The sequence below is a fragment of the Haematobia irritans genome, chromosome 3, assembly GCF_050003625.1.
Source record: "Haematobia irritans isolate KBUSLIRL chromosome 3, ASM5000362v1, whole genome shotgun sequence".
In the NCBI taxonomy this organism is placed as follows: domain Eukaryota; kingdom Metazoa; phylum Arthropoda; class Insecta; order Diptera; family Muscidae; genus Haematobia; species Haematobia irritans.
In genome coordinates, this window is record NC_134399.1 from 221243312 (window position 1) to 221270596 (window position 27285).

General features: G+C 33.0%; 1 protein-coding gene across 1 annotated transcript in view; it reads left to right on the forward strand.

Annotated features, from left to right (window-relative positions):
- Positions 1-1848: 1848 nt before the first annotated feature.
- Positions 1849-27285, forward strand: part of AstA-R1 (allatostatin A receptor 1) — a gene marked incomplete in the record, with an annotated part of 486850 nt that continues 461413 nt past the window's right edge. The window contains 1 exon segment of the mRNA XM_075303068.1: positions 1849-2389.

A 27285-nucleotide genomic window follows, 5' to 3' on the forward strand; every position in this document is an offset into this window, starting at 1 on the left:
AGTTATGCGTGCCCAATTTGGTTGAAATCGGTTCAGATTTAGATATAGCTCCCATACATATGTTTTTTTGATTTCGACGAAAATGGTAAAGATGCCAACAGTTTCCTTGTAAAATCGCCACTGCTTTGTCGAAAAGTTGTAAGAATGACTCTAATTTTCCTAAACTTCTAATACATATATATCGAGCGATAAATCATAAATAAACTTTTGCGAAGGTTCCTTAAAATTGCTTAAGATTTAAATGTTTCCCATATTTTTTTACTGACATTGTGTTCCACCCTAGTGCATTAGCCGACTTAAGTTTTGAGTCTATAGATTTTGTAGAAGTCTGTTCAATTCTGTCCAGATCGTGTGATATTTAAATGTATGTATTTGAGACAAAACGTTTATATATAGCCCCCAACACATTTGACGGATGTGATATGGTATCGAAAATTTAGATCTGCAAAGTGGTGCAGGGTATAATATAGTCGGCCCCGCCCGACTTTAGACTTTCCTTACTTGTTTTCTATTAAAAATCAACAAAAAAATTAAAAATTCTCGTAATTTGAAAAACCTTCACAAAAGAACTTCCATGGAAGCGAAAAAGTCAAACGGCATAGGTTCAAATCCCAGCGGGGATAACATTTATTTCTTGTTTATTATTATTTTTTTACTTTTTTTTTTAATTTTCTATTTTTGTTTTTTTTTTTTTTGTAAAATATAATTGTTAAAAATTTACACTTATAATAGGCTTTATAATACTTGCCCACAAGGACTGCAGTGGAAGTAGAAAAATAGCATTGGAGGATCCCAAGATGCACTGTAGAAGAAATGTTTGTGGACTTATCCAAAAGGACTGCATCGGAAGTTGAAAAAAATCGATGCGGAATTCTGGGATGGGCTTTTTTTTGCTGGGAACTTTTAATACTAACTTATATTTTGTTCCAGGATCTATGTATGTTAATAGGGTGGCTCTTTATCCTTTTTTCAGACCATTTTGTATGCCAAAGATATTTTTTTTTTTAATTTTCATGTCGATATTTTAAAATATTTGAAACGTTCAAATGTTATTTTTTGCAAATATTAATAAAAAATTAGGCTTGTTTTAATTGTATTCTCAAGCTATTTGTAATTGGCCCACTCATATACGAATTAATGAAAACCGACTTTTATTGTAAAAGCAATAGACTTTTATTGTAAAAGCAATAGATACGAGCATCCAGCATTACATCGACTCTGAAGCAATCAAAATAGTATATGTGGATGGGCTATATTTATACATTTATAGTCTGATAAAGTCGAGTAAAGGCAAAAAAATTTGCATTCTAAATCTCTTTTATTTTATTGAAAATTTTATTTTAGGCACTCCACGAACTGCTTTATGGTGATGAAAATTACTACAAAAAAAAATCATAATTTACTGTTCACTCTCACTTATTCAACAGGTGTATACACTGTTATCGTAAATATTATTTTATAAATAATATTAGCCTCATATTCTCCCATAGAAGGCACTCTCTTAACATATTTTTACGATATAAGAGACTAAACACTCGCAAATAAATTTTAAGAGTATTACGTGGTACACTTAAACCATGAAGAAGAGAGTAATAGAGATGAATACCCACAAATTGCTTTGGATATCATTGTATATGGCAACACTAATACGTGGGTGCAAAGAGAATCATATAACGAATGACTAACACGAAGTTTGTTATTCTTCTATCGTAGAAACACAACAAACATATGATAGCAATGCTGAGGACATTGTGCACAACAACAAAACCAAACATCCTCTCGTAAATGTTGAACAGCTAAGCTGATGCCAACTAAAGTCAGTCATCTGGCGAATGTCTTCTTGAACGGTATTCTTGACTCTTGAGGGGGCGCGTTGTTAGTGATGAAGTAATTAACACTGATGGAAAACATAACGGAAATTTAATTTCATCTAAGTAACAAAATTAAAGTGCTAAAATACAAATGAAATGAAAGTATTAAAGCAAAAAAAAAGAAAATATATAAAAATTAATTGTTGGCAAATACCTAAGTGATGACCACATACGAAAATTATAAGCATTCCATTTAAAAAAATGTAACCATGCAACAACCTATTCATGTAAAGTCATAAAGTGAAATTAAACATAAAGTTGGAAGAAAAAAAACCTCATAGAATAGAATAGCAAACAAGCTGGAAAATATACACCTTTGACACGTGCATGAAATTTATGAAAAGACTATAATGTGAAATATGTATATTCATATTAGCTTTCTGTTCCACAAAAAAAGAAAAGTGTGCTGATTTTAAAGCTGAAAGAATTCTCAAGTGCGTCATTTAAAAAAAAAAGCAAAAAACAGAAGAAAGCCACCAAGTACATTATCATTCTTGCACATCTTCCACTACAAAAAAGGTAAGCACTGAAAAGAACAAAATGGATATCTTAAACAACAACAACATAAACAACAACAAAAAGAGGTTTGTTCATTATGTGTTTGGATAAGAGTGTGGCAAGCAAAAGCGTATGAATTTTTATTCTTTATGACTTATTTACGTTAACAAAAAAAAAAAAACACACATCTGGAAATAGTTATTTGATGAAATATCATTTTAAAGTGTTTATTAGGTGTCAGGAAAAAATAAATATCTGTGTTAAAAGACTAATAAAACCACAGTGTCTATAATATAATTATTTGCCAAGGTTCTATAAAAAAAAATACTTAAACAAAATTCCAACAAATCGTGTGTTTTATATATTAAAATAAAATTTAGAAAAAATGCATTGTGTCCGTATAGATGGAAAATCATTTCTCTGGTTTAAATTCCCAGCAAAAAAAATTTAGATAGAAAAATCATTAAAATGTTCTTTTCAAATCCGTAAGTGGTGCCAAATTGACTCAGAAGCCATTAATTTTATACGGACTTTTCATAAAACGGAAGTCATATTTTTAAGTATCCGCTGCATTGATTTTGCATTCGTTTTTCAGACGTGATGGTATTTCAGTATTTATATTTTTTTTTATTCTCAACATTTTCTAATTATACCCTGCGCCACACTGTGGAACAATGTATTATAAGTTAGTGCATATGGTTGTAACACGCAGAAGGAGACGAAATAGACACATGGTGTCTTTGGCAATAATGCTCAGGGTGGGTCCCTGAGTCGATATAACCATGTCCGTCTGTCCGTCCGTCCGTCTGTCTGTGAACACATTTTTGTGATCAATGTCTATGTCGCAATTTAAGTCCAATCGCCCTAAAATTTGGCACATGTTCCTAATTTGGGTCAGAATAGAACACTATTGATTTTGGAAGAAATCGGTTCAGATTTAGATATAGCTCCCATATATATCTTTCGCCCGATATGCACTAATATGGACCCAGCAGCCAGAGTTTTATACCGATTTGCTTGAAATTTTGTACAAACATAACACTTAGTCGTATAGTCAAGTGTGCAAAATTTGATTGAAATCGGTTCAGATTTAGATATAGCTCACATATATATTTCGCCCGATATGGACTAATATGGTCCTAAACGCCAGAGTTTTTGCCCAATTTGGTTAACATTTTGTAGATTTAGCATTGTATATATGCGTGCCAAATTTGGTTGAAATCGATTCAGATTTAGATATAGCTCCCATATATATTTTTCGCCCGATATGCACTTATATGGACCCAGAACCCAAAGTTTTATCCCGATTAGCTTGAAATTTTGCACAAGGAGTACAATTGGTAGTATAGTCATGTTTGCCAAATTTGATTGAAATCGGTTCAGATTTACATATATATGTTTTTCTGATTTCGACAAAAATTGTCAAAATACCAACATTTTCCTTGTTAAATCGCCACTGCTTAGTCGAAAAGTTGTAAAAATGACTCTAATTTTCCTAAACTTCTAATACATATATATCGAGCGATAAATCATAAATAAACTTTTGCGAAGTTTCCTTAAAATTGCTTCAGATTTAAATGTTTCCCATATTTTTATACCCTCCACCATAGGATGCGGGTATATTATTATACCCTCCACCATAGGATGCGGGTATATTATTATACCCTCCACCATAGGATGGGGGTATATTAACTTTGTCATTCCGTTTGTAACACATCGAAATATTGATGTAAGACCCCATAAAGTATATATATTCTGGGTCGTGGTGAAATTCTGAGTCGATTTGAGCATGTCCGTCCGTCCGTCCGTCTGTTGAAATCACGCTAACTTCCGAACGAAACAAGCTATCGACTTGAAACTTGGCACAAGTAGTTGTTATTGCTGCAGGTCGGATGGTATTGCAAATGGGCCATATCGGTCCACTTTTACGTATAGCCCCCATATAAATCGATATCCCGATTTGGCTTGCCGATCCTCTAAGAGAAGCAAATTTCATCCGATCCGGCTGAAATTTGGTACATGGTGTTAGTATATGGTCTTTAATAACCATGCTAAAATTGGTCCATATCGGTCCATTTTAAGTATAGCCCCCATATAAACGGACCCCCCAAATTTGGCTTGCGATTGCTCTAAGTGAAGCAAATTTCATCCGATCTGGCTGAAATTTAGTACATGGTGTTAATATATGGTCTCTAACAACCACGCAAACATTTGTCCACATCGGCCCATAATTATATATAGCCCCCATATAAGCCGTTCCCCAGATTTGACCTCCGGAGCCTCTTAGAGGAGCAAAATTCATCCGATCCGGTTGAAATTTGGTACGTGGTGTTAGTATATGGTCTCTAATAACCATGCAGGAATTGGTCCATATCGGTCCATAATTATATATAGCCCCCTTATAAATCGATCCCCAGATTTGTCCTCCGGAGCCTCTTGGAGGAGCAAAATTCATCCGATCCGGTTGAAATCTTAGTATAAGGCCGCTAATAACCATGCCAAAATTGGTCCATATCGGTCTATAGTTACATATAGCCGATCCCCAATCTCACAAAAATTGGTCCATATCGGTTCATAATCATGGTTGCCACTCGAGCCAAAAATAATCTACCAAAATTTTATTTTTATAGAAAATGTTGTCAAAATGTTATTTCTATAGAAAATGTTGTCAAAATTTTATTTCTATAGAAAATTTTGTCAAAATTTTATTTCTATAGAAAATTTTGTCAAAATTTTATTTCTATAGAAAATTTTTTTCTCCAAATTTTATTTCTATGGAAAATTTTTTCCAATTTTTTTTTTCTATAGAAAATGTTGTCAAAATTTTATTTTCCCAAATATTTATTTCTATAGAAACTTTAAACTTAAATGGCCTTTTTTAGTTTAATATATACCTCGTATGGACTATGTGGTATATAGTACGGTGTTAGGAAGTTTTAAGATACCTTGCCATCGGCAAGTGTTACCGCAACCCAAGTAATTCGATATTGGATGACAGTCTTCAGTAGAAGTTTCTATGCAATCCATGGTGGAGGGTACATAAGCTTCGGCCTGGCCGAACTTACGGCCGTATATACTGGTCTAATTTTATCTCTACGTAAAGGTGTTTTGGATAATATGTACAAATTCCACTTCCTCCGATAATAATCTTTTGGAAATCTCCATTATTTTGTTTGTCTTTACTGGAAAAAATTTTAAAAATTCAAATTGTATTTGAAACTGTGTAAGGCAAATATGTTTTATGTATCATCTCTATTGAACTTTTTGTGAATTGAAAATTAAGTTCATCTCTATTTCGATTTTATTTAAAAGTAATGATTTAGAAAAAACTTATTTTTATTTTTATTTTTTACTGGGTGAATTTAAATCCTCAACATTTCACTATCGAATTAAACGTACTGTCTTCCCCCGAAAATATTTTTTTTTAATTTCCATTATTTTGTTTGTCCTTTTGGAAAAAAATGTAAAAATTCAAACTTAATTCGAAACTATGTTAAACAAAGAAGCTTTTCGTGAGTTTTGCGATTAAAAGCAATATTGTTTTTAATTGAATATGAAACTTTAGCATCTGTTGAAACATAAGAAAAATAATAAAAATGGTGCCTCAAATAAATTAACAAACTCAGGGAAATCGAGAAACTTTGCGATCCATCTAAAGGTCACAATTTAAAATCGAGATCGGTTTATATTAGAGATTTATAAAAACCAGAACAACTATGACCATCATCCAAAAAAGGGCTGAGACTGAAAAGGGCTGTGCCAAATTTCAGGACAATAGCTTCATTTATGAAAGCTGCAGCGTGATTAAAAGAGACCAGACGGACGGACATCGTTAGATAAGAGTTCGTAATAGCCTATTAAATGTTGAAGTGCATACACCCGAAAAGAGACGAGATAGACACATGATGTCTATGACAGTAATACTCAGGGTCGCCCACTGAGTCAATTTAAAGATGTCCGTCTGTCTGTGAATACATTTGTGTAATTAAAGTCTAGTCCAATCGATAAATTTGGCACATATATGTGTTTTGTGCCAGAATACAACCCCATTGGTTTTGAAAAAAATTAGTTATGTTTTAGGTATAACTCCCACACAGAGAATACAGATTGGTTGTGATAATCGAATTTATTGCCAACCTCCTTTTGGCAGTTGTAGCAACTACCAGTTGGCAGTTGTGTCAACTGACAGATTCGGCCGACACAACCAATATCTCATATGGTATTGGTTGGGTCTACCGACGACATCGGTTATAGCTACCTTCATCATTCGGTCGCGTGGACCATTTCTATTAGTAGGTACAATCGAATTTGGAAATAATTTATTTCCACCACCAAATTAAAAGACATAAAAACACATATTGGTTATTGATTTATATTTATTTAAAGGCAAATTAACGTATAGCATAACCGTAAAACTACATAAATACATGTATTAGTGAGTGCTAGTATTTGAAAGAAGTTCATGAGTATGGAGTGTGTCATAAAAATCGCGCGTGAGCACTGGTAAAATTTCACTGACGTGCACACATCTAATAACTCTATTGCGGCCATATTAAAAATATTGGCACATGTAACCCATGATGAGGATTTACACTTCAAAGCAGTCAAGAAGTAAGAACGAGCTATTGCTCTCGTACTGTTCGTTCCAGTACGAGGGCTATATCACAAACAAGGACCACTATTTACCATCTTAAATAATTTTTTGGTTGTCTCAAAATTAGTATGAATTTGTATTGAGTTTTCCCACAATTTAAAATCTCCTGATGTTACTTTAAGTTCGAGTAACCTGGACCTGTATTGAGTTTTCCCACAATTTAAAATCTCCTGATGTTACTTTAAGTTCGAGTAACCTGGACCGATACCAACAATGCCCGGCACTTCTGATAGAAACATCCGAATCCAAATTGCAATTATTATGTTAGAATTTTTTAATGTCTTTGTAACTTTTACGAATGATTAATTCACAAAGCCATCTCGTTGCGTGTAAAATTGGCGTATCTTCAACGTTTTGACATGCAAAGAACATCTTCCTTGTAGGCAAAATATAAAACCTATAAAGGAAATGAATAAGTATCAATTAAAATACCAATAGTTCGCTGATGAAAAATTTCCTTAGATGGCCAAATCTTGACTCGTTCGTAAGATATATAAGCATTTCACTCACTGCACGCATAAATAAAATATTATTTCTTTTCGGTTTGTATTTTACATAATGACGTTTTTGGTTTTCATTGATAAATTTGAAATAATTAAAATGACAATCAATAAATATTTCAACTAACATTTGGTTTATAAAGGGTGATTTGTTAAGAACTTGATAACTTTAAAAAAAAAAAAAAACGCATAAAATTTGCAAAATCTCATCGGTTCTTTATTTGAAACGTTAGATTGGTCCATGACATTTACTTTTTGAAGATAATTTCATTTAAATGTTGACCGCGGCTGCGTCTTAGGTGGTCCATTCGGAAAGTCCAATTTTGGGCAACTTTTTCGAGCATTTCGGCCGGAATAGCCCGAATTTCTTCGGAACTGTTGTCTTCCAAAGCTGGAATAGTTGCTGGCTTATTTCTGTAGACTTTAGACTTGACGTAGCCCCACAAAAAATAGTCTAAAGGCGTCAAATCGCATGATCTTGGTGGCCAACTTACCGGTCCATTTCTTGAGATGAATTGTTCTCCGAAGTTTTCCCTCAAAATGGCCATAGAATCGCGAGCTGTGTGGCATGTAGCGCCATCTTGTTGAAACCACATGTCAACCAAGTTCAGTTCTTCCATTTTTGGCAACAAAAAGTTTGTTAGCATCGAACGATAGCGATCGCCATTCACCGTAACGTTGCGTCCAACAGCATCTTTGAAAAAATACGGTCCAATGATTCCACCAGCGTACAAACCACACCAAACAGTGCATTTTTCGGGATGCATGGGCAGTTCTTGAACGGCTTCTGGTTGCTCTTCACTCCAAATGCGGCAATTTTGCTTATTTACGTAGCCATTCAACCAGAAATGAGCCTCATCGCTGAACAAAATTTGTCGATAAAAAAGCGGATTTTCTGCCAACTTTTCTAGGGCCCATTCACTGAAAATTCGACGTTGTGGCAGATCGTAAGTCTATTCATGATGAAATGTCAAAGCATACTGAGCATCTTTCTCTTTGACACCATGTCTGAAATCCCACGTGATCTGTCAAATACTAATGCATGAAAATCCTAACCTCAAAAGAATCACCCTTTATAACCGTATGGTTAGGACGAGTACAGAATGAAAGTTGCACAAATGTTTCTATGTAGGTTCTGTCAACCGATTCCCAATAAAATTGTTCATAGGAGAAGCAATTGGTTAACCCAATTATTTATCAATTATCATAAATAACTTTTTATTTAAATAACTCCTAAATGGTCTTAAGAATAGAATGTATGTAGTAACTACAGAATATTTGTAGATACAATTGATATTTAGTTCTACAGCAAGAATGTTCATTATTATAATCAATTTCCAACCAATCTCTTTTCTGTGTGCATATATATCGTTTGGTCGATATTCACTTATGTGGCCTTAGGGGCTAGACTTTCAATTTGTTTGGTTTCAAATTTTGTACAAAAATAACAATTGATAGTATCGTCAAGTGTGTCCAATTTGGTTGAAATCGGCTCAGATATAGATATAGACATAGATATAGGCATAGATATTGACATAGATTTAGCCTTTAGATATAGACATAGATATAGCCTTTAGATATAGCCTTTAGACATTTTGGCCAAACAGTCCGCTGCAACAACGGCTATGCGGTTGCGCGAGCTATCGCTGTGGTCGGAAAAAAGTTACCGTCACAGTTACGGTCACAGTTGTGTCACCCGACTGATTCGGTCGACACAACCAATACCACATATGGTGTTGGTTGGGTCTGCCGACGATATTGGTTGTGACTACCTTCATCATTCGGTTGTGTTACCCAACCTAAATAATACTCATGACCGAATTAAAAATATATCTAAAATCAATTACTTCAAAGTGAAATATTATATTTTATTTTATTTACATATAGGTATAGTGGTACAAATAAATCTAAATACTCTAAATGTATGTAATTAGTAGATACAAATTTTTGTCTAGAATCTCTACTTATTGCATCAAAATGTATCCACACCCAGATTCTTAGAGCAAAAAAAAAACATTTTGACGGTGAACATGTAGCATGGTTGCCGCAACCCTCTTATTTTCTCGGACATTATGTACCTTACTTCGACAGCATCAAAAATATATTGTCCTTTTTAATGGATATCAATAACTGAATATTCGTGGTATGAACAAACTGTTAAAATCGTGCAGATTTAGTAAGATTTTCCACATCCAACTGCTTTCGTACCTGAAATGTAGCTTCTTAAAATCAAAGACTATATCGCTGGTTAAACAGAGATGATTTTTCTGCCCAAGGTTGCGTTCAGAGTACATAGTGCTGCATAGCTTAAAAATGGGTCACTATCGTAGGGAAATTAAGAAATAAAATTAGAAAGTTACGGGGTATAGGTATCACTGCTAGAGTTTAAATACTAGTTCCAAAACTTACCCACAATATCATATCACATCAAAAATCAATATCATATCCACAGTTATTACCAGATCCACTCCTACATACAATATATATGCGTTTCTTTTTTAAACCAATTTGAAGCCTACAAAAATATGCCTTCCTTTGATAGTAAATAATTTGTTAAAATAAAAATGACATTTGAGAATTCATCAACCGGCATTCGGTTGAGAATACAAAATATCAGTTAGAACTACTAAATGACAGTTACGGAATTTATTTAAGGTAGGTCATATCTATCGAATTCAATTTTTTTTTTTTCAAAAGAGAGTTGCTACAACCATTTGTTTGCAATTACAAACGAAAATCTATTGAAATTATAATCAAATGATATTAAAGACTGACAAACGCTTGTGATTGAAGGAAATAGATCAGCACAACTGATATTTAATTCTAAGTGTACAATTTTCGTTAGTGCAACTGATTTCCAAGCAATTTGTTTTCTGTGTGTAGATATTGCTCTCCTACATATGTCTCTCGACCGATATGGATTTAATGGCTCCAGATTTTTGCCTTGATTCGGTACGGTGGATGGTACCGTCAAGTTGAAATCGGTTCTGATTTTGGGATGGGAGCTATACCATATAATGCCATTCGACCCATTTGGCCTAAGTATGATACTACTTCGATTTACTTGAAGTTTTGCACAAAGTGCATAAATGATATTCCAGCAATGTGTACTAAATTTGGCTCAAATTAGTTAAGGCTTAGATATAGTTCCCCTATATGAGCCCAATATGGGGAAATGTGATTAAACATTTTATTTCTTATAGCTCATTCACATTAGGCTCGAAATCTACTAAAAGTGGATTTGAAATCCCATTTTTATAAGGCAACTGACAGTTGATATCTAGTTAAAGTAGATTTTGAATGTGTAGTGTGTATGAGGTTTTACACTCATTTTCAAAGAGATTTTAATCTAAACCCTATTTTTAAGTATCTCGAAATCGCCGATTTGATTCAAAACTTTTTTATTTGGGCACTAATGATCCGATGTTGCCACATATGGCCCCAAAATCAGTTTTATCTATATCTCTAATGCATATGTATCGCACGATACATCATAAATAGATTTTTGTGAAGTAAGCATAAGCTTTAGATTTGAATATCTCTCATATTTATAACCTGCACCTCACTGTCGGTATGATTTTTTTATTAAAATGTAAATCTATAAATCAATTACAACAATAAATTGAAAGGTTTGAAAATGGATTCAAAACTTTTGCTCTAGAGAAGGGAAATCGGCCCCGCCCGACTTTACACTTTCCTTACTGCACTAAAAAAAAAATTTTTATCCAAAGATTTTGACCTTCCCGTAAGGATTTTGGTAGTGATTCCAAACCAAAGATGGACTTCTTTAAAATAAAGACATTTTTCCAAATCTAGGATCAATGAAATCATAAAATCAATAAAATAAAATAAAACAAGTAAGTAAAGTCTAAAGTCGAGCGGGGCCGACTATTTTATACCCTTCACCACTTCATAAAGGTTATATTCCCATATACAAATATTTATATCTTAACCGATTTGGAGACAATTTTTTGTACTTCTACAAAATCTCTAGAATTACAATTTAAATCGGATAATGTCATGGGATGAAGCGCAATGTTCCTAAAAAAATTGGAAAATATTTAAATCTGAACCAATTTAGAGACAACTTCGCAAAACTATATTTATGATTTATCGGTCGTTAGATGTGTATTAAAGTATTAGGAAAATTTGAGTCATTTTGATCAGTTTTCGACTTAGCAGTAGCGATATGAAAAGGAAAAATGGGTATTTCGGTCAGTTTTACCTAAATCAGAAAAATATATATATGAAAGCTATATCGAAATCTGAACCGATTTCAATAAAAATTAGCACCCAAAGTTTCAAGTTCAGTACTAAAGGGTGAAACGGTCAAAATTTGGTCAATATAAACATGACGTATTTCTTTCAATTTTGCATTTAAAAAACCTGAACACCCTTCATTTTGAAGGTGTGTGTGTGTGTAGAAATTTGAGGACGATCGGACTTAAATTGTACTTAAATTGTACTTTGTACTGTACTTTGTGCACAAAATTACATATACAGACAGACAGACTTACAGACGGACATCGCTAAATCGACTCCGAATTTAATTCTAAGGTGATCGGTATATTAAACGATGGGTCTCAGACTTTTCCTTCTTGGCTTCACATACAAATGCACAAACTTATTATACCCTGTACCACAGTAGTGGTGAAGGGTATAAACAAATTTTTAAAGCTGAGATTATAAACTTTCTTTTAATTAAAATTGTATAATTTTAAAGAAATTTGTCCTTAATATTTTGTAAATTGCGTGGGGTTTTTTACCAACATTGTGGTCCGTCTAAGGGTATTAGCCAAGTTAAATTTTAAGACTATGGAAGATAATTTCGTCGTGCTTAAATTCTAAGTGGAGCTAGCTTAGTCCATCCATCTGCTAAAATCACGCTTCGATGTCAATATCTTAGAAGTGAGATATTCCAGCAATATTAATTCAAAGCACAATATTTATTGAAATAAAAAAAATCACAATTTTTATTAAGTTGATACAGCCCAATGTTTAAGTTAACATTTAATCATTCGGAAGCATCTCCCTGTGAAGACATGATTCTCACTAACATTTTTGTTGCCCTTTTTCCAATGTCATCAGCGTAAATGAATTCTTGCAATGGAATTTTATTTCATTTTGTCACTCAGACATTGCTGTTCTCGCTGTCTCTCGGGTCTCCTTTTTGCCGGATATGATGCCAGCACCTGATATCAAATGGCAAAGTGCTAAAATTGATCAGGGGGAGTGGGAAAGCAAATGCCGTTGTGTTATTTCGATGAGCGTAAAAGATGACACTAGGATTATTTAGTTTTTAAACATGATGGTTTTGTCATAGAAAAATGTTCTGTAGTAGCACATTGTTTTTTTTTTTTTTTTTTTTTTTTTTTTGAAAGGAATGTAATAAATAAGTGCTGAGTAATAGAGAAAATCTTACTAAACAAAAACATTATTTTGTGAAAAGTTTTATTTCTATAGAAAATTTAGCCAAATTTTTGTTTCTACAAAAAATTTTGTCAAAATTTTATTTCTACAAAAAATTTTGTCAAAATTCTATTTTTATAGCCAATTTTTGCAATTTTTTTATCTTCTTACTTTGTCAACATTTTATTTCTATAGAAAATTTTGTCAAAATGTTCTTTCTAAAGAACATTTTGTCAAAATTTTATTTTTATAGAAAATTTTGTCAAAATTTTATTTCTATAGAAAATTTTGCTGAAATTGCATTTCTACAAAAAATTTTTTTCAAAATTCTATTTTTATAGCAAATTTTTCCAAAATTTTATTTTTATTTTCTTACTTTGTCAATATTTTATTTCTAAAGAAAATTTTGTCAAAATATTATTTCTAAAGAAAATTTTGTCAAAATTTTATTTCTAAAAAAAAATGTTGTCAAAATGTTATTTCTAAAGAAAATGTTGTCAAAATGTTATTTCTAAAGAAAATTTTGTCAACATTTTATTCCTATAGACAATTTAGTCAAAAATTTCTACAAAAAACGTTGTCAACATTTTATTTCTATATAAAATTTTGTATAATTTTATTTCAATGTAAAATATTGTCAACATTTTATTTTTATTTCTATAGAAAATTTTGTCAAAATTTTATTTCTGTAAAAAATTTTGTCAAAATTTTATTCCTATACAAAATGTTGCCGAATATTTACAGAAAATTTTGTCGAAATTGTATTTCTACAGAAAATTTTGTCAAAATTCTATTTTTATAGCAAATTTTTCCAAAATTTTATTTTTATCTTCTTACTTTGTCAACATTTTATTTCTAAAGAAAATTTTGTCAACATTTTATTTCTAAAGAAAATTTTGTCAAAATTTAATTTCTAAAGAGAATTTTGTCAAAATTTAATTTCTAAAGAAAATTTTGTCAAAATTTTGTTTCTAAAGAAAATGTTGTCAAAATGTTATTTCTAAAGAAAATTTTTTCAACATTTTATTCCCATAGACAATTTAGTCAAAATTTTATTTCTTTAGAAAATTTTATCAGATTGCATTTCTACAGAAAATTTTGTCAAAATTCAATTTTTATTGCTAATTTTTCCACAATTTTATTTTTATCTTCTAACTTTGTCAACATTTTATTTCTATAGAACATTTTGTCAAAATTTTATTTCTAAAGTAAATTTTGTCAACAGTTTATTCCTATATGTTAGACAATTTTGTCAAAATATTACTTGCGTAGAAAATTTTGTCAAAATTCTATTTTTATAGCAAATTTTTCCAAAATTTTATTTTTACCTTCTTACTTTTTCAAAATTTTATTTCTAAAGAGAATTTTGTCAAAATTTTATTTCTAAAGAAAATTTTGTCAAAATTTTATTTCTAAAGAAAATGTTGTCAAAATGTTATTTCTAAAGAAAATTTTGTCAAAATGTTATTTCTAAAGAAAAATTTTTCAACATTTTATTCCTATAGACAATTTAGTCAAAATTTTATTTCTTTAGAAAATTTTATCAGATTGTATTTCTACAGAAAACTTTGTTAAAATTCTATTTTTATTGCAAATTTTTCCACAATTTTATTTTTATCTTCTGACTTTGTCAACATTTTATTTCTATAGAAAATTTTGTCAAAATTTTATTTCTAAAGTAAATTTTGTCAACAGTTTATTCCTATATGTTAGACAATTTTGTCAAAATATTACTTGCATAGAAAATTTTGACAAAATTTGATTTCTATAGCAAATGTTGTCGAAATTCTATTTCTATAGAAAATTTTCTATAAAAAAATCCAAATTTTATTTCTATAGAAAATCTTCTCAAAATTTTATTTATATAACAAATTGTGTCCAAATTTTACTTTTATAGAATATTTTTTAGGGTTTTTAGGTACCTCTTGGTTGGAGAGGAATATTTTGCAAAATATATACATTTCATATAGTCGGAAATCGATATTCCGATGTGCTGCAAATTGAATGGCAAGCTTATTATTGTGCAGTCAACATCCTATGGTGGTGGGTATATCAAAGGGTTCGACTAGTGCCACAAATTTTAAATGGATATCGTTAAATAGGTCCTCACCCTATGGGTTTCAATCTCCTGCTGCTTGCTGTTACATGTTTTGTGATAAAATGAATAAAACGTTTTTACAATCTATAACCCTATGGTAACAATTTCATACTTAAGCCTTTGACAAATAGTTCTTAGAAATTTCATTTTTCCTTTCTGAATTTTCAATTATGCACATTGTGGACTATGTAAAAATCAGGTCGTTTTTATTCCAAGAATTTCTTTTCATATACAACCAACCAGCATTACTATTGACCTACGTCTGTTACATACGCATTTTTCCTTTTTTCTCTTTGTCATTTCCAGTGTCCTTTGTAAACAAATAAATAACTGTTTTAAATACTTCATTCTATCCAGAAAAATCAAGTGAGAGAAGAAGTAAAATATTCAAAAAGAATCTACGCCTGATTAAATTCCCTATCCTATTTTCATATGTAAACTATGGTAATGGAAGAAATACAAACCTCCCATATCAACATCAATTTTATTCGGAAAAATGATTTTCATCATTCATGGAGGCTAAAGGACACTATGTCAAATTTATCACTGATTTTATGTAAATGAAATCAGACCAAAATACTTTGGGGTTATTAAAAATGCTGGCATTAAATAACTCTTCTATCGGTTTTGCTTGTTTAATACCAAATAAAGAATCCTTTAGCCATATTCGTATCAAATGAACTTTATTTTGTTGTAGCCATCACAACCATATTTATTGGGGGAAAACTGGAAACCCATATGTGTGTGGAAACTTGATGTGACAAATTTCTCTTGTGTGAAATTCATGTGAAATTATTTGGTAAACAAAAGAAATATAATTCCCCATATGACAATGTTTTCAAACTATTCACAGTAGGCACAGTGGGAGATTTGTTGAGTAATGATAAATATTGTCACAATTACGAAATTTTTAAGTTCAAAAAATTTAAAAAGAGGTAACAAGTGAGAGCAAAAGCGTAGGAAGGCCTCTGGGGTGGGGGGCTTAGACCCCCCAGAAAAATTTTAGTCTTCCCCCCCCCCCCAAGAATTTGAAACTCTATTTACGATTTTACATTTTTATAAAAATTAAACAAGTATAAAGACTTTCATGCACAATCGAATTACTTGGGTTGTGGTAGCAGCTGCCTATGGCAATGTTTGAAGTCTGATATTTATGAAATAAAGCAGTGGTTGAACTTATGAATGGTTTAGTTTAGTCAATTTAATTACAAAAATAGTAGTTGATATTAAAACTGTTCTTTCATAAATTAATATCATAATAATGCTGCAAAAAAGCGTCGCCAAAAAAGAAGTGAAAATGTTCCTTTTGGGTCCGGAAGTGGTGCAAAATTGGCGGAGAAGCGATTAATGTAATATTAACTTGTCATAGGACGAATGTTTCAACAGACGTGGCAATGAATTTGCATCACTTCTTACGGTGTAATCGGAATTCAGTGTTTTGAATGTGAATTAAAAAATTTTGTGATATTTTCCCAAATAAATAATTTTTATATTTTATTTATTATTTCTATGCATTCTGATTATATTATGCCCTGCACCACTTTGTAGATCCCCATTTTCGATTCCATTTCAAACCCGTCCAATGTGTTGGGTGCTATATATAAAAGTTTATGTTCCCATATACATATATTTAAATCAGATCAGATCTGGACAAAGTGCTACAATATATAAAGACTTTAAATTTAAGTCGGCTAATGCGCTGAGGTGGAGCATAATGTTAGCAAGAACAAGTATATACGGCCGTAAGTTCGGCCAGACCGAATCTTATGTACCCTCCACCATGGATTGCGTAGAAACTTCTACGAAAGACTGTCATCGACAATCGAATTACTTGGGTTGTGGTATCTTAAAAATTCTTAACATCGTTTTCTAAATTGTGAATTGGTCCATACGTGGTATATATTAGACAAAAAAGTTATGTATACACACAAAAATTTTTTTCTCTGATTCAATCACCAAATTAATTGATCCAATTAATTTTTTAATTGAAATGTCTTCAATCACGAAAATGATAGTATCAATCACAGTTTTAATTGGGCATAGAAAAAATTCTTTATTAAAAAATTAATTGATTTTTTCAGCAAAATTCAATTAATTTTTTAATTGATTCAATTAAACATTTAATTGATTTTGATTGCAAAACGCAATTAATTTATTAATTAAAAAAAGGTAACTATTTTTAATTACTTAGTTAGATTGGCTTAGAGTTTTTATTTGGATTAACAAATGATTGTTTGAAATACATTTTTAATAAAAAAAGTAAAAACAAATCAGCACTTTTTTAACTGAATTAGTCTTCCGAATTTGATTAAAAAGTTAATTGTATCAATTAATTTTTTAATTAAACATTTTAAAAATTTCAATCATTGACTTAATTAACTTAATGTTTCTATCATGATTAAAAAGTTAATTGTATCAATTAATTTATTAATTGAAAATTTTTTCAACTTCAATTAACTTTTTAATTGGAAATATTTTGGTGATATTTTTTTCTGTGTAGGTAAGTCTACAAATAATTACGAATGACATGGACTTTTGCATGGTACGTAGAGAGCCAGAATTGAAATATGGTGGTCGCTTATATGGGGGCTATATAGAATTATGAAATTGATATGGACATATTTTTGTGTGATTGGGGATCGATGTATCTGAGGGCTATATATAACTATAGACCGATATTGGCCTTGTTAGGCATGGTTGTTAACGGCCATATACTAGCACAATGTACCAAATTTCAACTGACTCGGATGAAATTTGCTCCTCCAAGAGGCTCCAAAACCAAATCTCGGGATCGATTTATATGGGGGTTATATATGATTATGGACTGATATGAACCAATTCCTGCATGGTTGTTGGATACCATATACTAACATCACGTAACAAATTTCAACCGATTCGAATGAATTTTGCTCTTCCAAGGGGCTTCGGAGGTCAAATCTGGGGATCGATTTATATGGGGCCTATATATAATTATTGGCCGATTTCGACCAAATTTTGCATGGGTGTTTGACGCCATATATTAACACCACGTACCAAATTTCAACTGAACCAGATGAATTTTTGTCTTCCAAGAGGCTCCGGAGGTCAAATCTGGTGATCGGTTTATATGGGGGCTATATATAATTATGGACCGATGTGGACCACTTTTTGCATGGTTGTTAGAGACACCATGTACCAAATTTCAACCGGATCGGATGAAATTTGCATCTCGTAGAGGCTCCGCAAGCCAAATCGAGGGATCGGTTTATATGGGGGCTATATGTAATTGTGGACCGATGTGAACTAATTTTTGCATGGTTGTTAGAGACCATATACCAACACCATGTACCAAATTTCAGCCGGATTGGATGAAATTTGCTTCTTTTAGAGGCTCCACAAGCCAAATCTCAGGGTCCCTATATATGGGGGCTATACATAAAAGTGGACCGATATCGCCCATTTGCAATACCATCCGACCTAAAGGGTGATTCTTTTGAGGTTAGGATTTTCATGCATTAGTATTTGACAGATCACGTGGGATTTCAGACATGGTGTCAAAGAGAAAGATGCTCAGTATGCTTTGACATTTCATCATGAATAGACTTACTAACGAGCCACAACGTCGAATTTTCAGTGAATGGGCCCTAGAAAAGTTGGCAGAAAATCCGCTTTTTTATCGACAAATTTTGTTCAGCGATGAGGCTCATTTCTGGTTGAATGGCTACGTAAATAAGCAAAATTGCCGCATTTGGAGTGAAGAGCAACCAGAAGCCGTTCAAGAACTGCCCATGCATCCCGAAAAATGCACTGTTTGGTGTGGTTTGTACGCTGGTGGAATCATTGGACCGTATTTTTTCAAAGATGCTGTTGGACGCAACGTTACGGTGAATGGCGATCGCTATCGTTCGATGCTAACAAACTTTTTGTTGCCAAAAATGGAAGAACTGAACTTGGTTGACATGTGGTTTCAACAAGATGGCGCTACATGCCACACAGCTCGCGATTCTATGGCCATTTTGAGGGAAAACTTCGGAGAACAATTCATCTCAAGAAATGGACCGGTAAGTTGGCCACCAAGATCATGCGATTTGACGCCTTTAGACTATTTTTTGTGGGGCTACGTCAAGTCTAAAGTCTACAGAAATAAGCCAGCAACTATTCCAGCTTTGGAAGACAACATTTCCGAAGAAATTCGGGCTATTCCGGCCGAAATGCTCGAAAAAGTTGCCCAAAATTGGACTTTCCGAATGGACCACCTAAGACGCAGCCGCGGTCAACATTTAAATGAAATTATCTTCAAAAAGTAAATGTCATGGACCAATCTAACGTTTCAAATAAAGAACCGATGAGATTTTGCAAATTTTATGCGTTTTTTTTTAAAAAAAAGTTATCAAGCTCTTAACAAATCACCCTTTACATCAATAACAACTACATGTGCCAAGTTTCAAGTCGATTGCTTGTTTCGTTCGGAAGTTAGCGTGATTTCAACAGACGGACGGACAAATATGCTCAGATCGACTCAGAATTTCACCACGACCCAGAATATATATACTCTATGGGGTCTTAGAGCAATATTTCGATGTGTTACGAACGGAATAACAAAGTTAATATACCCCCATCCTATGGTGGAGGGTATAAAAATATGGGAAACATTTAAATCTGCAGCTTCACAAAAGTGTATTTATGATTTATTTGCCGATATATATGTATTAGAAATAAAGGAAAATTTGAGTCATTTTTACAAGTTTTCGACTTAGCAGTGGCGATTTAACAAGGAAAATGTTGGTATTTTAACCATTTTTGTCGAAATCAGAAAAATATATATATGGGAGCTATATCTAAATCTGAACCGATTTCAACCAAATTTGACATGCATACTTAGTATTTTAATTCTACTCCCTGTGCAAAATTTAACGCAAATCGGACTAAAACTTTGAACTCTGTGGTCATATGACGGAAAATCGGGCGAAAGATATATGGGAACTATATCTAAATCTGAACCACACTTGACTACATTACAAATTGTACTCCTAGTGCAAAATTGTAATGAAATTGGCCAAAAACTCTGGCTTCTGGGGCCATATAAGTCCATATCGGGCGAAAGATATATATGGGAGCTATATCTAAATCTGAACCGATTTCTTCAAAAAATCAATAGCGTTCTCTTCTGACCCAAATTAGGAACATGTGCCAAATTTGAAGGCGATTGGACTTAAATTGCGACCTAGACTTTGATCACAAAAATGTGTTCACAGACAGACGGACAGACGGACATGGTTATATCGACTCAGGGACCCACCCTGAACATTATTGCCAAAGACACCATGTGTCTATCTTGTCTCCTTCTGGGTGTTACAAACATATACACTAACTTATAATACCCTGTTCCACAGTGTGGCGCAGGGTATAAATATGGGAAACATTTAAATCTGAAGCAATTTTAAGGAAACTTCGCAAAGTTTTTTTATGATTATCGCTCGATATATATGTATTTGATGATAAGGAAAATTACAGTCCTTTTTACAAGTTTTCGACTAAGCAGAGGCGATTTTAAAAGGGAAAATGTTGGTATTTTGACCATTTTTGTCGAAATCAGAAAAATATATATGGGAGCTATATCTAAATCTGAACCGATTTCAACCAAATTGGCACGCATAGCTACAATGCTAAATCTATTCCCTGTGCAAAATTTCAACCAAATTGGGCCAAAACTCTGGCTTCTAGGACCATATTAGTCCATATCGGGCGAAAGATATATATGGTAGCTATATCTAAATCTGAATCGATTTCATCCAAATTTAGCACGCATAGCTACAATGCTAAATCTACTCCCTGTGCAAAATTTCTACTAAATTGGGACAAAACTTTGGATTTTAGGACCATATTAGTCCATATCGGGCGAAAGATATATATGGGAGCTATATCTAAATCTGAACCGATTTCAATAAAATTTGGCACACTTGACTATACTACTAATTGTACTCCTAGTGCAAAATTTCAAGGCCAAAAATCTGGCTTCTGCGGCCATATAAGTCCATATGGGGCGAAAGATATATATGGGAGCTATATCTAAATCTGAACCGATTTCAATAAAATTTTGCACACTTGACTAAACGACTAATTGTTATGTTTGTACAAAATTTGAAGCAAATCGGTATAAAACTCTGCCTTCTGGGTCCATATTAGTGCATATCGGGCGAAAGATATATATGGGAGCTATATCTAAATCTGAACCAATTTCTTCCAAAATCAATAAGGTTCTATTCTGACCCAAATTAGGAACATGTGCCAAATTTTAAGGCGATTAAATTGCGACTTAGACTTTGATCACAAAAATGTGTTCACAGACAGATGGACGGACGGACAGACAGACATGGTTATATCGACTCAGGGACCCACCCTGAGCATTATTGCCAAAGACACCATGTGTCTATCTCGTCTCCTTCTGGGTGTTACAAACATATGCACTAACTTATAAAAATTCTGTGATATTTTGTCAAATAAATTTTTTTTTTATAAATTTTTATAATTTTTAATGGATTCTAACGCTTGTCGGAAACGTTTGACTTCAAATATTTTCAAAAATTCACCATTTTTTCAGATTGGATTTAGTATTTTTTCGACAAAATTTAAATGATTTGTACCATTTTATGAATTCTTATTCTGTTTTTAACCTATTTGAAACCAAAAAGTTAAAAGTACCCATTACAAGTATGAAAAAACCAAGTTATATAAAATTGAATTAAAAGAACTTCCTGGGTAGTTAAAATAAAGAACATCATTGGGAGTGCATCTTCTGGAAGTGCTTTTAAAGTTGTGCCTTTGGAAGAACTTCCAAATTTTTTTGCTGGGTGGTTTAAGTTATTTCCAGGTTTCGATTCCCTTAAATTGCCTTGGGAATCCCTTTAAATCCAAATTAACAAAATTAAAATTTAAATAAATAAAATATTTGCCAACAAAAAAAACCTATGTATTCAATCAAATAAATTATTTGTAGATAAATAAGAAAAATTACATTCCCACAACAACCATATTGAAAAATGCACGAAAAATGGTCATGATTGATATGTTTGCCTTAAAGGCAAATACCAAATATTATGGTTTGTGAATTTTATTAAAAACACGTGTTAGGACTTTTCCCAGCCAACATCAACCCTAAGGGATTTAACACCAAAAAACAAAATCACAGTTTTAACATCAATCGTCTGTGGAATATCCAGTACGTATAGAAATTTTTACAAAAATGTATTTTTATTACCTTCATTTCCATTTCATGGAAGAGTAATGTAAATGAAGAGCACAAGAAGGGGATACTAAAACAATCCTTTTTGAAGAGAACCACATTATTATAAAATTACGAGAGATGAGCTGAAAAGGGGGGTGGTGGTACTACTGGCTCCAGCCTAACAATCCTTATGTCAAAGTGAAAATTAAAAGTAATACAGAAGCCCATATTTGGAGGGAGGCTTTCCAATACAAACACCACAAAATCAACAGACCAACCAACAGCTCAAATTAATAGATTTCCCCAGAGTCAATGAACGTCAACTACCAAATAACATAACAAACAGCTCAGCCTCTATTCGACAGTTAACCACCGAGGAGCCCAAGGAGAATTTGTTTTTGTTTTTTTCTGTTTCTTGCTTTCTTTTGGATATTAAATGTGTCTCAACTGTTATTCCAGGCTTTCAAGTTCAATGTATTGACAGCATTGTGTTGTGGGAATAGAAAGTTAACCAAACCCAACAGTGGACCACTGCCAGGAATGTTTCTGAGTGTTGCAAAACTTTGCTATGGGGTTTCATAGTAATGTGCAGCAACGTTCGGACTCGGCTATAAGAATTAGGTCCCTTGTCATGCAACTAAATATAGAATCGGGCAGCATTCATTGATAAAAATTTTACGGTACCCCGAAATAAGACCCTAAAATCCCAAATTTGGGAATTTATAATGCAAACCCTTCAAAGCCGTTTGTGAAAATCCTCGAAAAATAAATTAAAAATAACCTCAATATTTTGGGGACTTCTTTCGTTAAAATAATAAAACGGGTTATATAACTTTAATAAATAATTAATAAATGTCAGTACAAACTAAACATTGTATTGATGTATTTCCAAGTAAAAACTATTCTCTTAATGTCAAACAAAATTTAAACCAAATATGCAAAATTCTCAATTTTTTTTAATACATTTTTTAAGTTTAGTCCAAAGATTCAGTATCTCAGTTAATATGGAGATGATGTTTTCCCACAAATGTGGACTTGGGATTATTCAAATTCATACTATGTAATCAAAATTGGTTTTTACTGATTGGTATACTGGTAGAATTTTTTATGTTTTGGTAGATTTTAAAAATTTTCTCTAGAAACAAAATTTTGACCAAATTTTTTTCCAGAAATAAAATTTTGACAAATTTTACTCTAAGAATTTTCACATGAAAATTTTAACAAAAATAATGTCTATTAATAAAATTTTGACAAAATTTTCTATAGAAATTTATTTAGAAATAAAATTTTGACCCAATTTTCTCTAGAAATAAAATTTTGACAAATTTTACTCTAAAAATTTTCATATGAAAATTTTGACAAAAATATCCTCTATTAATAAAATTTTGACAAAAATAATCTCTAATAATAAAATTTTGACAAAACTTTCTATAGAAATTAAAATTTTGATTAAATTTCCTATAGAAAAGAAAATTCTCTATAGAAATAAAATTTTGGCAAATTTTTCTACAAAAATAAAATTTTGAACAAATTTTCTATAAAGTCAATATTAAGTCAAAAATTTCCAAGCATGTTCTGCCTTTTTCCCCTTGTTGGGGCAAATATTTTAAAAATATTTAAAACCTCGACACATTTATAATTCAAGGGATATGTATACACCCAAATAAATTGTCACTACTAAGAGTGACCATAAAATAATAAATAAACTTCTAAAATAAATAAAATATATCAATTCTTTCGAAGAAACATTCTTTTTTCATAAAACCCCAAAAATTTGATCAAAAACTACAAAATACAATTTTTTTATTTAGCAGTTTTTTGGTAAAATTATCTTCAAAGTTTTGGTAGATTATTTGTGGCTCGAGTGTTAACTGTGTATGTGAAATCTGATTGGAATAGGTATAGGAATTAGTTCAATACGATGATACCGGAAATACCAGAAACAAATGTAAGCACTGTGCAGGATATCGAACAAACCGTGGATAGAATTTAAAAGGCCTTCGACATCTCACTGAAAGTTGCATGCCCTAGATAAAAGCCAAGAGCGGAAACTCGACCTTCATGATGATCTACGGAGTTAAGTTATATGAGAAAACTCCTTAACAAAGCAAAGTCCACCAGAGCTCCGGAGGATTGGGAAGCTTACAAGATGCATGTGAGAGCATACATGACCGCATTGCATGAACTAGTCAACTCTATTGAAAGCTCAGTATCTGTCAATGAATACACAATAGTGGATTTTCTAAACAACGAAGGGGCATGCAATAGCGTCCTTCCGTATAAACCGATTTAGGATGTTAGACTAACTTCCAGGACAAGCAAACACACAAAGGTATGTTAACAGAGGCACTCCTCTGGTTTCCCTACGAAAAGAAAGGATACAAGCGTTGGCTCTGAATAAATACCAAAATACATAAGTGAATGTCAAAATCTTTGGATATAAATAAATTATTTTTATACCCTCCATCATAGGATGGGGGTATATTAAAATTGTCATTCCGTTCGTAACATATCGAAATATTGCTCTAAGACCCCATAAATTGTAAGGGCCTATGTTGAATGTGAACCACACCTAAGCGCCAAGTTTTTTTCCGAATTTTATTTGACATTTCTCTATTTCAGACTTACTCAATTTGAACCATGGAGAGATACACAATCCAACAACGTGTTAAATGGTTCCAAGAAATGGCAACAATGGATGATCAATTTTCGCAGAAAATCATCTTCAGTGATGAGGTACATTTTCACCTCAGTGCATTCGTCAATAAACAGAATTGCCGCATTTGGGCGAATGAGAATCCAAGAGTGATTGTCGAAAAACCAAAGCACCCACAAAGAGTGACTGTTTGGTGCGGTTTATGGGCTGGCGGCATCATCGGGCCGTATTTTTTCGAAAATGAGGCCGGTCAGGCAGTTACTGTGAATGGTGTTCGCTATCGTGAGATGATAACGAACTTTTTATGGCCCGAATTGGAAGATATGGATGTGGACGATATGTGGTTTCAGCAGGACGGTGCAATTTGCCACACAGCTAACGAAACAATGGCTCTTTTGCGCAACAAATTCAATGGCCGTGTTATCTCATGTAATGGCGAAGTCAATTGGCCGCCAAGATCATGTGAATTGACAACGTTGGACTTTTTTCTTTGGGGTTATTTGAAAGAAAAGGTGTACGTCGATAAGCCAGCAACAATTCAAGAGCTAAAGGATGAGATAATTCGGCACATTAACGGCATAGAACCTCCATTATGCCTCAGCGACCTCAGTGCCACCGAGGTCGCGGCGCCCATTTGGCCGATATTTTGTTCCATACATAATTGAGTAATACCAATATATCATAATAAAACAAAATTACAATAATTTCCTAAACAGTTTGTGTTTTATTCAAAATCAACATCGGCCCTTGAAATTTTAACCACCCTTTATATTCTGGGTCGCGGTGAAATTCTGAGTCAATCTAAGCGTGTCCGTCCGTCTGTTGAAATCACGATAATTTGCGAACGAAACAAGCTGTCGACTTGAAACTTGGCACAAGTAGTTGTTATTGATGTAGGTTGAATGGTATTGCAAATGGGCCATATCGGACCACTTTTACGTATAGCCCCCATATAAATCGACGCTCAAATTTGGCTTGCGGAGCCTCATGGATGAGCAAAATTCATCCGATCCGGTTGAAATTTGGTACGTGGTTTTCATATATGGCCTCAAATACCCATGCAAAAATTTGTCGAAATCGGTCCATAATTATATATGGCCCCCATCCCCAGATTTGACCTCCGGTGCCCCTTGGAAGAGCAAAATTCATCATCTCCGGTTGAAATTTGGTACGTGGTGTTAGTATATGGTCTCTAACAACCATGCAAAAATTGGTTAATATCGGTCCATAATTATATATAGCCCCCATATAAACGATCCAAAAATTTGAACTCCGGAGCCTCTTGGAGGAGCTTAACTCATCCGATCCGGTTGAAATTTAGTACGTTGTGTTAGTATATGGTCTCTAACAACCATGCAAAAATTGGTTCATATCGGTCCAAAATTATATATAGCCCCCTATAAACCGATCCCCAGATTTGACTTCCGGAGCCCCTTGGAAGAGCAAAATTTATCCGATCCGGTTGAAATTTGGTACATGGTGTTAATATATGGTCTCTAACAACCATGCAAAAATTGGTACATATCGGTCCATAATTATATATAGCCCCCATATAAACGATCCAAAAATTTGAACTCCGGAGCCTCTTGGAGGAGCTTAACTCATCCGATCCGGTTGAAATTTAGTACGTGGTGTTAGTATATGGTCTCTAACAACCATGCAAAAATTGGTTCATATCAGTCCAAAATTATATATAGCCCCCTATAAACCGATCCCCAGATTTGACTTCCGGAGCCCCTTGGAAGAGCAAAATTTATCCGATCCGGTTGAAATTTAGTACGTGGTGTTAATATATGGTCTCTAACAACCATGCAAAAATTGGTTCATATCGGTCCATAATTATATATAGCCTCCATATAAACCGATCCCCATATTTGACCTCCGGTGCCTTTTGAGAAGCAAAATTCATCCGACCTGATTGAAATTTGGTACATGGTGTTAATATATGGTCTCTAACAACCATGCAGGAATTGGTCCATATCGGTCCATAATTATATATAGCCCCCATATAAACCGATCCCCATATTTGACCTCCGGTGCCTTTTGGAGAAGCAAAATTCATCCGATTCGCTTGCAATTTGGTACGTTATGTTTATATACGGTCTCTAATAACCACGCAGGAATTGGTCCATATAGGTCCATAATTATATATAGCCCCCGATCCCCAGATGTGACCTCCGGTGCCCTTTGGAGAAGCATCCGATCTGATTGAAATTTGGTACGTGGTGTTAGCATATGGTATTTAACAACCATGCCAAAAGTGGTCTATATCGGTCCATAAACATATGTAGCCCCCATATAAACCGATCCCGAGATTTGGTTTTGAAGCCTTTTGGAGGGGCTTATTTCATCCGGGTCAGCTGAAAGTTTGAACATTGGGCCTTTAACAACCATG